This window comes from Montipora foliosa, chromosome 14 (genome assembly GCF_036669935.1).
Source record: "Montipora foliosa isolate CH-2021 chromosome 14, ASM3666993v2, whole genome shotgun sequence".
Taxonomy (NCBI): domain Eukaryota; kingdom Metazoa; phylum Cnidaria; class Anthozoa; order Scleractinia; family Acroporidae; genus Montipora; species Montipora foliosa.
In genome coordinates this window covers 4,685,726-4,697,283 of record NC_090882.1, presented here as the reverse complement: position 1 = coordinate 4,697,283, position 11,558 = coordinate 4,685,726, and positions in this window count along the sequence as shown.

Here is an 11,558-nt window from a genome sequence, read left to right as displayed (position 1 = left end):
ACATTATAATAAATGATACATGAAGAAGCTAGCGTTTTTAGTGTATTCCGCTGACCAATCAGATTGGTACATTTTGCACTAATTCCCAATCTCCTCTCTTCCCTAGAAACCAAGATGGCGTCGAAAAACCCTGGTAGACGAAAATGAAATGGTAGACGAGACCAGACGAGGGAAGAAAAGAAAGAAAAGACCTCTGTGGCAAACGGGAAAAAGAGTTTGAGCAGTGATTTGGACTACTGGTCTGCCACCCAACTCATTATGCACGCTATTCGATCGGCCTACCGACGAATCCACTGTTAGATGAAATTGGCTCATTTGTACCGAACAAACACTGGTAGGTGTTAATACTAGACTTAGCTTGCTAGCAGTAAATTTTACTACTTCCCAAGCGTAAGAACTTATTATGGTAAATTTAAAATTCGTTTTCTGGGTCCTAAAATCTGAAATTCGCTTCAGGAAGAATTTAAATTTAAGTCACGTGCGTGCTATTTGTCAATTCTCGTCTTATAAATTGTGTTTCTTTTTTCTTTTCCCAATGAAATGAATTATAATTCATCTTTAAATTTTGCTCTCTCCCTTCTGCTTGTCAGTTCGCCCTTGCTTGTGTGTGTATTTCTTGTTTGTGTTTTTTAGTTCATTGTAGTCGCTTTGTTGATGTACTGTACTCTCTTAACCTCTACATTATGAAAACCTTAATCCGTTTGAACTGTCCATTTAGCTCGATTATCTCCGCTACTATTCTGAATGGCCTGGTTTGTACCTATTTTTTATTGCTGTCTTCTATTTGACGTAAACAACTGAGTTACAAAGTGAAAGTTGGGTGCCTGAGAAACATCCAGGAGCTTCCAGCCAGCTCCTGGATGCAGACCGTTCCCATGGCTGGCAACTTCTGCCAACCCAGCCACAGGGTTTGTACGCCTCTTGAAAACCCTTGAAAACCCTTGGATTCCAGAAGTCCGATTTCAAGGTATCCGGATGTTTCGCCCGAAAGCCTGTTCGCCCGACGGAGACTCGCCCGGAACTATAGATGATTCGCCCGATGATATTTAATTGACTTAAACCGGTACACACAACATCGTAACGAAACTATTCTGTAAAACTTGTAACTATTTATCCGCCTCGGTGTAATAAGGCCACCGAATTTAAAGGGTCGGAGAGCACTTTGCAAATAAATGGCAAGAAATAAAGCACTTAAAATAGTAGTGTAAAATGGGTTTTACACTACGTTGAAATATCTGTTCCACCTGGCTTGACAATGAGCAGGGGTTTCAATAACTTCTGAAATAGCCGACCATGATAGCCCATTGAAGGAGGCAGTTTGACAAGTTTATTGTAGCATTTTTAGTGAAAATCAAGGCAAACTAGCCGGCGGTATACCGCCGGTAATGGGCTTCTATTGGAACCCCCTGAATGAGTCTATATTTGTCGCGATTGTTTGAAGTAGCATGGCACGCGTGGTTTTCAGAAGGCAGTGCGGCCAAGTATGTATGTATGTATTGCTGACAAATTCTAACCATTTTATTTCGTAATGGCGATGGTGAAAACTGGGCGCAGTTGAATTGTCTTTCGTGAGGAATCGCAAAAATTAATAAGCGACATTCACTTGCCTTGTCCTAACATTGTTAGTTTCATTGATTGGTATCATCGGGCGAATCTCCGTTGGGCGAACAGGCTTTCGGGCGAAACAACCGTAATTCGATTTCAAGGCTTTGTAAGTACTTGAAATCGATTTTTGGTCCTTGAAAGTCCTTGATTTTTTATTGATCAAGACTGAAAAATACTAATGCTTGAATGAAGCCAGTGAAAACAAATGTTCAGGTAAACAAAGTATAACGTTCTGGAATTTTGCTTGGTTCGTGGTAAATTCTTACTAAAAAAAGTCCTTGAAATTTCAAAGTAGGGTCCTGGAAAGTCCTTGAAAATCCTTGACTTTTTGGCCTTAAAAAGGGTACGAACCCTGCAGCCATGTGCCAATGCTTGAATGGATTCGTCAACGCACTAAGATGCACTTGGACGCTGCAGATCACAAACACGAAAGACACATGGAACCCACGCACAAGGTGCATAATACCACTGCTGACCAAAACAATTACTCCTCATTTACTGACCCTGTTAAATTGCATTTAACTGCATTGAACAACTGAGTTTCCATTGTGGGTTGAGTGCCTGAGAAACATTATGGAGACTGCTTCCATGGCCGGCAAACCCAGCAGCCAGGCCATGAGCCCCTATGCCAAGCCAGAGGATCTGCTGGCCCTAGGCGCTAGGGACTCATGGCTGGGAAGCCAGAGCCCCAACAAAAATAATGCCCAAAATCCAATAGCACCAACATAATTCAAGAAGTAAACAAAAGCGCCTACCTGCTACACAATCCTTCTGACAACTGAAAGGGTGGTGTCTATGGGGGTATGCACATACAGTAAATGTGCTTCAATAGACCATCAACCCATGGTCTTGGTGAGATTGTTATCAACTTGCAAATTTACCACTCAATGTCAATTTGAAAACATTTATTGCAACACTAGAAATTCATTCATGTCTTCTTAAACTATACAAGTAATTCAATATCCATTAATGAAGCTGAAATAAGAGAGTTAGAACTGACGACTTCAACTATTTTGGCTAACATGATGGCTATGACTCCTGGCATTATGCCTCCTGGCAAACTGAATTTGTCTTCCACAGAAGAAAAACTGGAGAGTCTAGAAACAGATGTGGAACAAGTACATGATCATTGCTAAACTTGGAACACAGCCGGCAGAATACAATAGGTACATTGTAGCATTGTTTCTTCACTGTATAGGCATAGACGCATTAAAGATTTTCAATGGTTTTCAGTTTGATAATCCAGAAGATAAAAACGACCTAAGTAAAATTATTGACCAATATACCGTTGGAGAACTGAATAAGACATTTGAAAGATACAATTTTAACTCAAGAAACCAAGAAGAGAATAAAAGTGTTGGTGCCAATGTCACAGCTCTTCCCACACTAGCAAAAACATGCAACTTCTGTGATTGCATGTGTGATTCTATCCTTTGTGACCAAATAGTACTTGGCATACATGACAAGCGCACATGCAAATGGCTCCTGCAGGAGAGAAAGCTAGATTTAAAGAAATGTATTGACATCTGAAGAAGCAATGAAGCTACAAATTCACAGTTGAAGACAATTACGACCACACAAAGCACAGACGTCCATGTGAAAGACAAACAACAGAAGAGACGCTGTGACAGATCAAAGAGAAACCAGAAGTCAGAAGAACAACAGCCAAAGTCATGCAAATTTTGTGGCCAATTCCGTGTTCGACACAAACTTTCTTACTCATTTGCCCTTTGGGCAACCAGTTTTGTTTTTTTTGGTTGCCCATGGTTTTTTCATTTACCCACCTTCTAAAGATCTGTTGCTCCTTAAAACTCAAAGGAGGCTTGTAAAAATGTCAAATTTGTTGATGCACGAAGGAGGATATAATAAAAGCTATAAGAACAATCGAGAAAATTTCATGAATTTCCCTTGCCACCACCATTTCGCTTTTTTCTGGAAAACTGAACTGAAAGACTCATTTTCACAGTTCACCTACAGGCTTGTTCGATGTCAAAGTAATGTAGTGCATTGTGAAAACTGGGTTCTATTGTAACAAGCATTCCTTTCGCGTGGCTACAAACATGTTCCTCCTTCCAATCTGTTTTGAGGATTGTACCTGTCCAATATCTTTGTAAAAGAGAAATAAAAGACAGGAAAGAGATGTAATGTTTGTTTTTTTATCACAGTGACGCGGCAGTGCGGCCCAGTGGTTAGGGCGCTTGCCTTGAGATCCAAGGATTCTGGGTTCAAGACACGTTCTGACCACTGGTTGAATTTTTTCCTGGTAGTTCCTGTCTCAACTTCTCAGCTGCACTTGTAACTAGCCAACTGCCAACTGATTTGACTCCAGCCAGTTAGGATTCTTAACAGTTGTTGCTGAATATTCTGTTCTGTCATGATTGTGTTTCATTGGCCCTGAAAAGGCCCTGAAAAGCCCCTATGTGGAGTGGTCAATTATGTATGTATGAATGTACATGTCACATTACTAGTCACTTTCTTTGTTGCAAATCTAGTCAAACAAAAATTCTGATTGCCAGGTTGAGCAAGTCTTAAAGTTGTTTTACTTGCCAATGGATACATTTCACTTGCCCCGGGCCATCGAGCAAGCATTAGTGTCAAACACAGCAATTTCACTTCTTTGAAAAAGGAAAGTGTCCTGCCTGGGGAGCAATATGTTCAAATCAAAATGTAAAGGAAGAAATAATTTGGCTTTAAAATGCAAGAGTAAAGTCAACAGTCTGACAGAAGATCCCGAAGAATCAGACGAGAGTGATGTATCAAAGGCCAACTGAAGCTGGAACATGACTGCTTTGAGAAGATAGGAGCCATCACTCCAATAGACGAACCCACTCCATGGGTCAGTGGGCTAGCTGTGGCAGTAAAGAAAAATGATGCTTTGAAGATCTGCCTTGAATATCATACTTCAAAGAGAAAAGTATCAGCTGCCAGTTTTGGACGATGTAATGCCTGAGCTTTTTGAGGTGCGAATCTTTTCCACAGTCTGTCTGCATCATTGGAGATATTCCAGAAACATCTACACCAGGCCCTTGAAAACCTAGAAGGGGTACTCTGTATTGCAGATGACATTTTGATCTGTGGAAAGGGCTGGAATAATGACAGGCAATGTTAGATTATGACAAGACCTTGGTGGAGCTTTTGCAAAGATGTTTGAAGGATGGTATTGTTCTAAATGCTGATAAGATGAGACTGCGCCAGACAGAAGTACCTTACATGGGCCACCTGTCATCCAGTGGTGGTCTGAAACCCGACCTCGCTAAGGTGGAGGCCATCATCAAGATGCCGCGACCAGAGGATGTCGAAGGAGTGCAAAGATTAAATGGTCTTGTAAACTACTTAGCAAAGTTCCTTCCAAAGCTGTCGGCACTGGCACTGGTCCGATGAGCAGGACAGTGCAATTGCAGTCCATGATGATGGGGCCACAGAAGTACGACTTTACAGTCCACTCCGATTGAGGCAGAAACATGCACCTACTGGATGCGTTATCACAAGCTTACCTCCCTATGAAGGAGATGATGAGGATGACCTCGAGTTTATGAATATGGTAAGCTACTTACCCATTTCCAACAACCATATCGACGAATTTAAGGTGGAAACTGAGAAGGATCAATCTTCAAAAATCGTATCTGGAACTGTTCTCAAAGGCTGGCCAAAAGAAAAAAAAAATTGCCCCTGAACTGACTCACCCATATTTCAATATATGAGATAAGTTGACCATTCAAAATTAATTTTCAAAGGAAATGCGTGCAGACCTGAAGACAAGAATTCATTCCTCCCACTTAAGAATAGAGTCATGTCTTAGAAGAGCATGTGAGTGCATCTACTGCCCTGTCATGTTGTCCGGAATTAAGCAGTACATCTCCGCATGCGAGATATGAAGAGAGCTTCATTTTTTCTCTCAACCCAAAGAATCTGATGAACCATGATGCACCCTCTTGCCCCTGGGAGAGAGAGTAAGCACCAACATTTTTGCCATTGATGGTAAAGATTACCTGGTTACTGTTGACTATACTACTGCAGCAACATTTGGGAGTATGACAGATTACCGGACACCAAAGCCAGTACCGCCATTCTAAAGCTTAAAAGTCACTTTGCCCATTATGGTATATTATCGTCGTAATGCGAGGCCAATTTGTACTGGTCTTCAAACATTGTTTAAAACAAGTACACGTTAAAGTTTATTCACAACAAAGAGTTTGACTCAAAATAGAACAAAATAAACAATTATTTACAACTTTTAAAGACAGAAAGAACTAACCACGAAAAACTCAGACTTACAGCTTTTTCCCAAAATAACTGATAGGCCTCTGGACGACGATGATCGCGAGGGAATTTACAATAATGGCAACAACCACTAGCTCTAATAACTCGCAAAAGGAAAAACCTTTGTTTGACCATTGCCACCGAATTTAAACTACTAGTTTTCAGGGTTCTATCTAGGATTTATCGTTTGGGGGAGAAGTCCCGAGTGGCCGAAGGCCACGAGCTTCCTATGGGGGTCCGGGGGCATGCTCCCCATGAAATTTTTTTAAATGAATATGCACTGAGATGCAATCTGGTTCATTTTGAGACACAATTTTGAGAAATGTTACAGTAGCATTTTATTTTATTTTTTAGTCGTGATCACGTTCTGACAATGTTAAACTGAGCTCTGATATTTGCTAACGTGAACAGAAGAGTTACCGAACACGTCTAATTCCACAAATATTTATACATACTCGTTGACTTGTTAGTACGTGAATAAAATAAATAAACTCAACAACGGCACTTTCCCATTTCTTACCAATGCTCGTAACTACTGCAAAATTCTAGATAACTGGAAACCTGTAAATAAAAACTGACCGCGGTAGATGCGACTGTTAACTGACAATGCGTCTAATCGAGTGTGAAAAAGACTGGTAAACAAATCATGGCAATTGATCTTTGGAAAATCTCCCTAATCAATTCAGGATCTAAATGTACTTTACTTCTTTAAAAAGTTGAATTGAAATTGAATTGAATTACAAAGCCAGTTTGCGCTTCTTTACACTTTTGTAATGATCAACCACTGACTCCAGGACGTAATCTGACAACTGCTCAGGACCTTCGATGCAAATGCGCATGGTGTGTTTAAGTGCATCCGCACCAAGCCTACTGCGGAGCCTTGTTTTAATTAGCTTCATGGCGCTGAAGGAACGCTCAACAGTGGCTGTTGTCACCGGTAATACTTTTACAATCGCAGCTACCTTTGCCAAGTTCATGTGCACTGATCTTGTTGCGTCTGGATGATTTTTCCGGTATAGTTACTTATATACTGTAATGATAACAATATTTTTGGAGGGGAAGCTGGGCATTTTGGGGGGGAAGCTTCAACCCCTCAAATACCCTAGATATAGATAAAACCCTGGTCTTATTAGCATAATAGCCTGATACGCGAAAATATCAAATGTCCCAGTGGGCCTCTTAGAGCAGAATTAGCAAGGGAGTTACATGGTATACCTAACCAAGTCGTCAGCAATAATGGCCCACAATTCGCATCAAAAGAGTTTTTAAAGCCCGCTGCACACAGTGAGGAAAGGGCTGAGCAAACCCCCTCATGAGGTGGTTTGCTCAGCCGTTTCCTCTCATTTTGACCTTGCAAGGCGAATTTCTCACTGTGTGTGACCATTGTGAGAATCGAGCTGAGCTCAGTCAATCAAGCATCCAATAAAATACATGGCATTCTCACATGACTTTAATGGTTCAAGATGGCATCAGAGGAAGAAATTCCAAGGCCACTAATGCCATGTGAGAATGCCATGCATTTTATTGAATGCTTGATTGGCCGAGCTCACCTCCATTCTCATGATGGCCGCACACAGTGAGGAATTCGCCTCGCGAGGCCAAAAATATCAAACATGTTTGATTTTGTCATCACGGCCTCACGATGCGAATTTATCACCAAAATTTCCCTGCAAACATGAGGAAACGGCTGAGCAAGCCACCTCGCAAGGCAGTTTACTCAGCTCTTTCCTCACCGTGTGCAGCGGGCTTTACATTGGCTAAGACCTGGGACTTTGAGCCCCTAATCAGCAGTCCTGGAAACAGCAGAACTAATTGCAAGGCCGAGTCTGGTGTAAATACAGCCAATCGTTTCTTAGGGAAGTCTATCAGGGCTGGAACAGATCCGTACCTGGCCTTTCTTGACTATAGGAACACCCCTACAGAAGCAATGACTACCAGTGCTGCACAATGGCTGATGGGAAGAAGGACCAAGACGCTCCTTCTATGACACAAAGCCTCCTTACGCCAAAGGCTACTCAGCCTGACATAGTCAAAAGTCGATTGAAAGAATGCCAACAATCCCATACCAAATGTTACAATAGGAACACGAGGGATTTGCCAGAAAAGTGCAAATGAAACCAGTTTTAAACTAGGAGGCAAGTCTTGGCAGAAGGCCCTCGTGACAGCCTGGCTAAATGAGTGGTCGTATGCAGTGTCCGAGACTGAGAGTGGAGCTGTGTACCAGAGAAATAATCAACATCTAAGGTTGACTATATCAACAATCCTTAAAGAAAAACATAAAATCGTAAGGGCTTATCAAGAAGGCAGCTACAGCGACAAGAGAAAGAAGATGAGGCAGTCAGATTATCTTGACCTAAATAAAGCTCTCTCGCAGTGGTTTCGAGCAGTTTGTACCAGTAATGTTCCACTTAGCGGTCCATTGTTGCAAGAGAAAGCACGCTACTTCACAGAACAGTTGGGATTCCTGGATAGATTCAAGGAAAGTGAAGGGATCACGGGACAAAGTGTCTGTGGCGAGGAAAAAAGCGTAGACCAAGATATCTTGCATGCGTGGTGTGAGCGTTTGCCAGACATTTGCCGCAACTGCAGTCCAAGAGATCAATACAATGCAGATGAGATCGGATTTTTTTTGGAAGGCAACACCAGTGGAAACCCTGAGCTACAAAGAAGAAAAGTGTGCAGGAGGGAAAAAGAGCAAAGACAGGGTAACCACCATGGTGGCTTGTAATCAAGATGGTTCAGACAAGCTGCCGCTTTTAGTTATTGGCAAGTATGCGCGGCCACGCTGTTTATGAAACACAAACATGGACTTACTACCACGAAAGTACAAGTCCCAGAGAAATGCATGGATGGATAACACGCTTTATGAACCGTGGGTGAGGGAAATAGACCGGGGGATGAAGGCCGCTAAATGAAACATTTTGCTGATCGTAGATAATTGCACTGCTCACATTACTGTTAATGGTTTAACTAACACTAAGGTGATGTTTCTACCTCCCAACTGCACAAGCAAACTCCAGCCCATCGATGGAGGTATTGTCCAAAACCTTGAAGTCTGCTACCGTCAAACCATGGTGCGAGGCATGTTGCAGTGTCTTGACGAACGGAAAGCAGTTGAAAGCATTAACATCAAAGATGCACTGTTCATGATGGCTAAAGCTTGGGATAGTGTCTCCACCAAGACTATCACAAACTGCTGGAAAAAAAGCAGGATTTCCTGGAGAGGTTGTTGAGCCTTTGGATGACCCATTCGAGTCCGACAACGAAGAGGCCATGGTTGAGGATAATGATGGCCTAGAAAGCTTATAGGAAAGGGTTGATAGCCATTGTCCCTCTGTCACAAATATTGATGTCAAGAGTTCACCCTCTTATACCACAAGCTTGTCACTTCCAAACAAATGACAGAGGCTGAGGCAACAGAAGTAGCGCATGATGTAGCCCGACCGAATAAAGAAGAAAGCCAGGACGAAAATGAAGATTCTGAGAATGAAGATTGTTCGATAAGGGAGCATGAAAAGGTTACTGCTTCCAAGGCTAATGCCGCAGTACAACTATTGTGCAACTTCCTTGTCAGCAGCGACACGGCAGGTTCCCAGGAAAAAAGAAATTCTCCGGTACCTTTCAATTATGGAGGACACATTTCTTGCCATTGATGTCGTGGTTCGAAAAAAGCAATCGACATTTGGAAGATTTTTTTAAGTGAAACATGGAACTTTGTTTGTGTAGAGAGAAATCGGGAAGATAATCACTAAACGACATCAATGATTTCCCACAGGTGTTACTGTTATTTCTGAATTTTAAAGTTTTAAATTGAAAGTGTTCTCGAAATTTATGTCCTGATTGTCTGCGCATAACACTTTCAGTTTACAGTATCAAATGAATAAAAGTAATAATTTCTACATGTAATATTGAATTTTTGGTCATTTTAAATTACCTTACTATAACGAATATTTTTGCTGTTAACCAGATAATTTGTTATAATGGGGTCATCTCTATAACAAAGACCCTGCTATAATGAACATTTTTTAGGTACCGTGGCACTTGGTTATACATGTAGTGGGGTGCCACTGTAAATGGTTCATTGGCTGACATACTCTCAGGGGCTACCTGTTAGGTTTAGGAACAACAACAGTAAAATTTATCTTTTTTAGCTTAAATTAACTATTGTAGGGTAATGTGAAGTGCTGTTTTCTACCCATGTAAACCATGTTAGTGTTAGCCCAACTAATGGAATTGGGCCCACACAAGGACAGAGAAAGTTTCTCGAAAGTCCCAAAACTTTACAGGCCGTTTTCAGGTGTCACAATCCCCTTGTATCTGAAGAATGGAGAGGATTTAATTCGCCAAACTTCACAGTCATTTTTCTTTTTGTTACCTTAAAAACATGTTAAAAGATCGGCTTTCCAAAACAAGTGGTTGGCAGTTTCACAAATTGCTTTTCGGGACTTTCGAGAAACGGGCCCTAGGGTGGGAATTGAACCCACTACCTTCCGCTTAGATCACCGCTGCTCTACTGACTGAGCTACTAGGCCAGACGGGATCAGGTTGTGGGAATTGAAGATGTCAAAGTCATGGTTGGCCGTCTGGCACTTTATATTTCAGTCGGTAGCTCAGTCAGTAGAGCAGCAGTGATCTAACCCGAAGGTCATGAGTTTAATTCCCACCCTAGTCAGAGTTTTTCTCTGTCCTTGTGTGGGTCCAATTCCATTAGTACAGCTAATGCTCACATGGTTTACATGGGTAGAAAACAGCACTTCACATTAACCTACAAAAGTTAATTATGTTGAAATGTAAAGTGCTACACGGCCAACGTTTGTAAAAGCGTAACCCTTCCTTGTACTTTTGTAGCTTGTCTTCTTACTTTCTTTCGCTTTCTTAGTTATTAAGGAAGCCATTTCTCTTTATATTAGTTCAATTCCTTCATTATAATCTGTGTAACCCTTTGACTCCTAGGAGTGATCACATGTAAATTTTCCTCACAATTTCAATGAAATGTCAGTCAGGCAGGTATTGAGAATGACTATAATTATCAGCTTAACAGGTTTGCTCTTGATATAACACCAAATTCTTATGACTACCCAACAAAGAAATCTATGATACTAGTTAGCTAGGAGAATGAACGTTTCAATCTTGGGTTTGCTTAAGGGTTAAGAAAAAGGGTAATAAATTTGTTGTTGTTGTTGTTGTTGTTGTCAAATAACCAGTGGGAGTTGTATAATATCATCTTTGAGCTCAACGTTATCATTATTGTTAAAGTTTTTCATAGACATTAGTTCTTGGTGGCAGCGGGCCACAAGTGGCGTTTTCGTTGGCATGGCATTCCTGTCATCCTTGCCATTAAAAACTACCTTTTTAGTGTGGTGAAATGGGATCATAATTATTTTACCATCCTTGGCTGGAGAAGATTACAAAGTTTCAACCAGTCGTAGTTGTTAAAGTAAAGGCTATCAGTCATGTCAATCATTTATTTTACAGGCAGCTGATTGGTGCATGGGATCGAGTGGAAAATGGTTTAAAGAAGCTTCTAGAAACACTACCTTGTGGATTCTGTGCAAGTGGAGTAAGTGGCACTGGAACCACTGTGAAACAAAAATTGCTTGATGTCGAGAAGCTAATGGAAAAGTTACAGACTGACTAAGGTAAGGTCAGTGTAAGAAAGTAGGATCAACAAAGCTCTTTTTCAGTCACCTCTT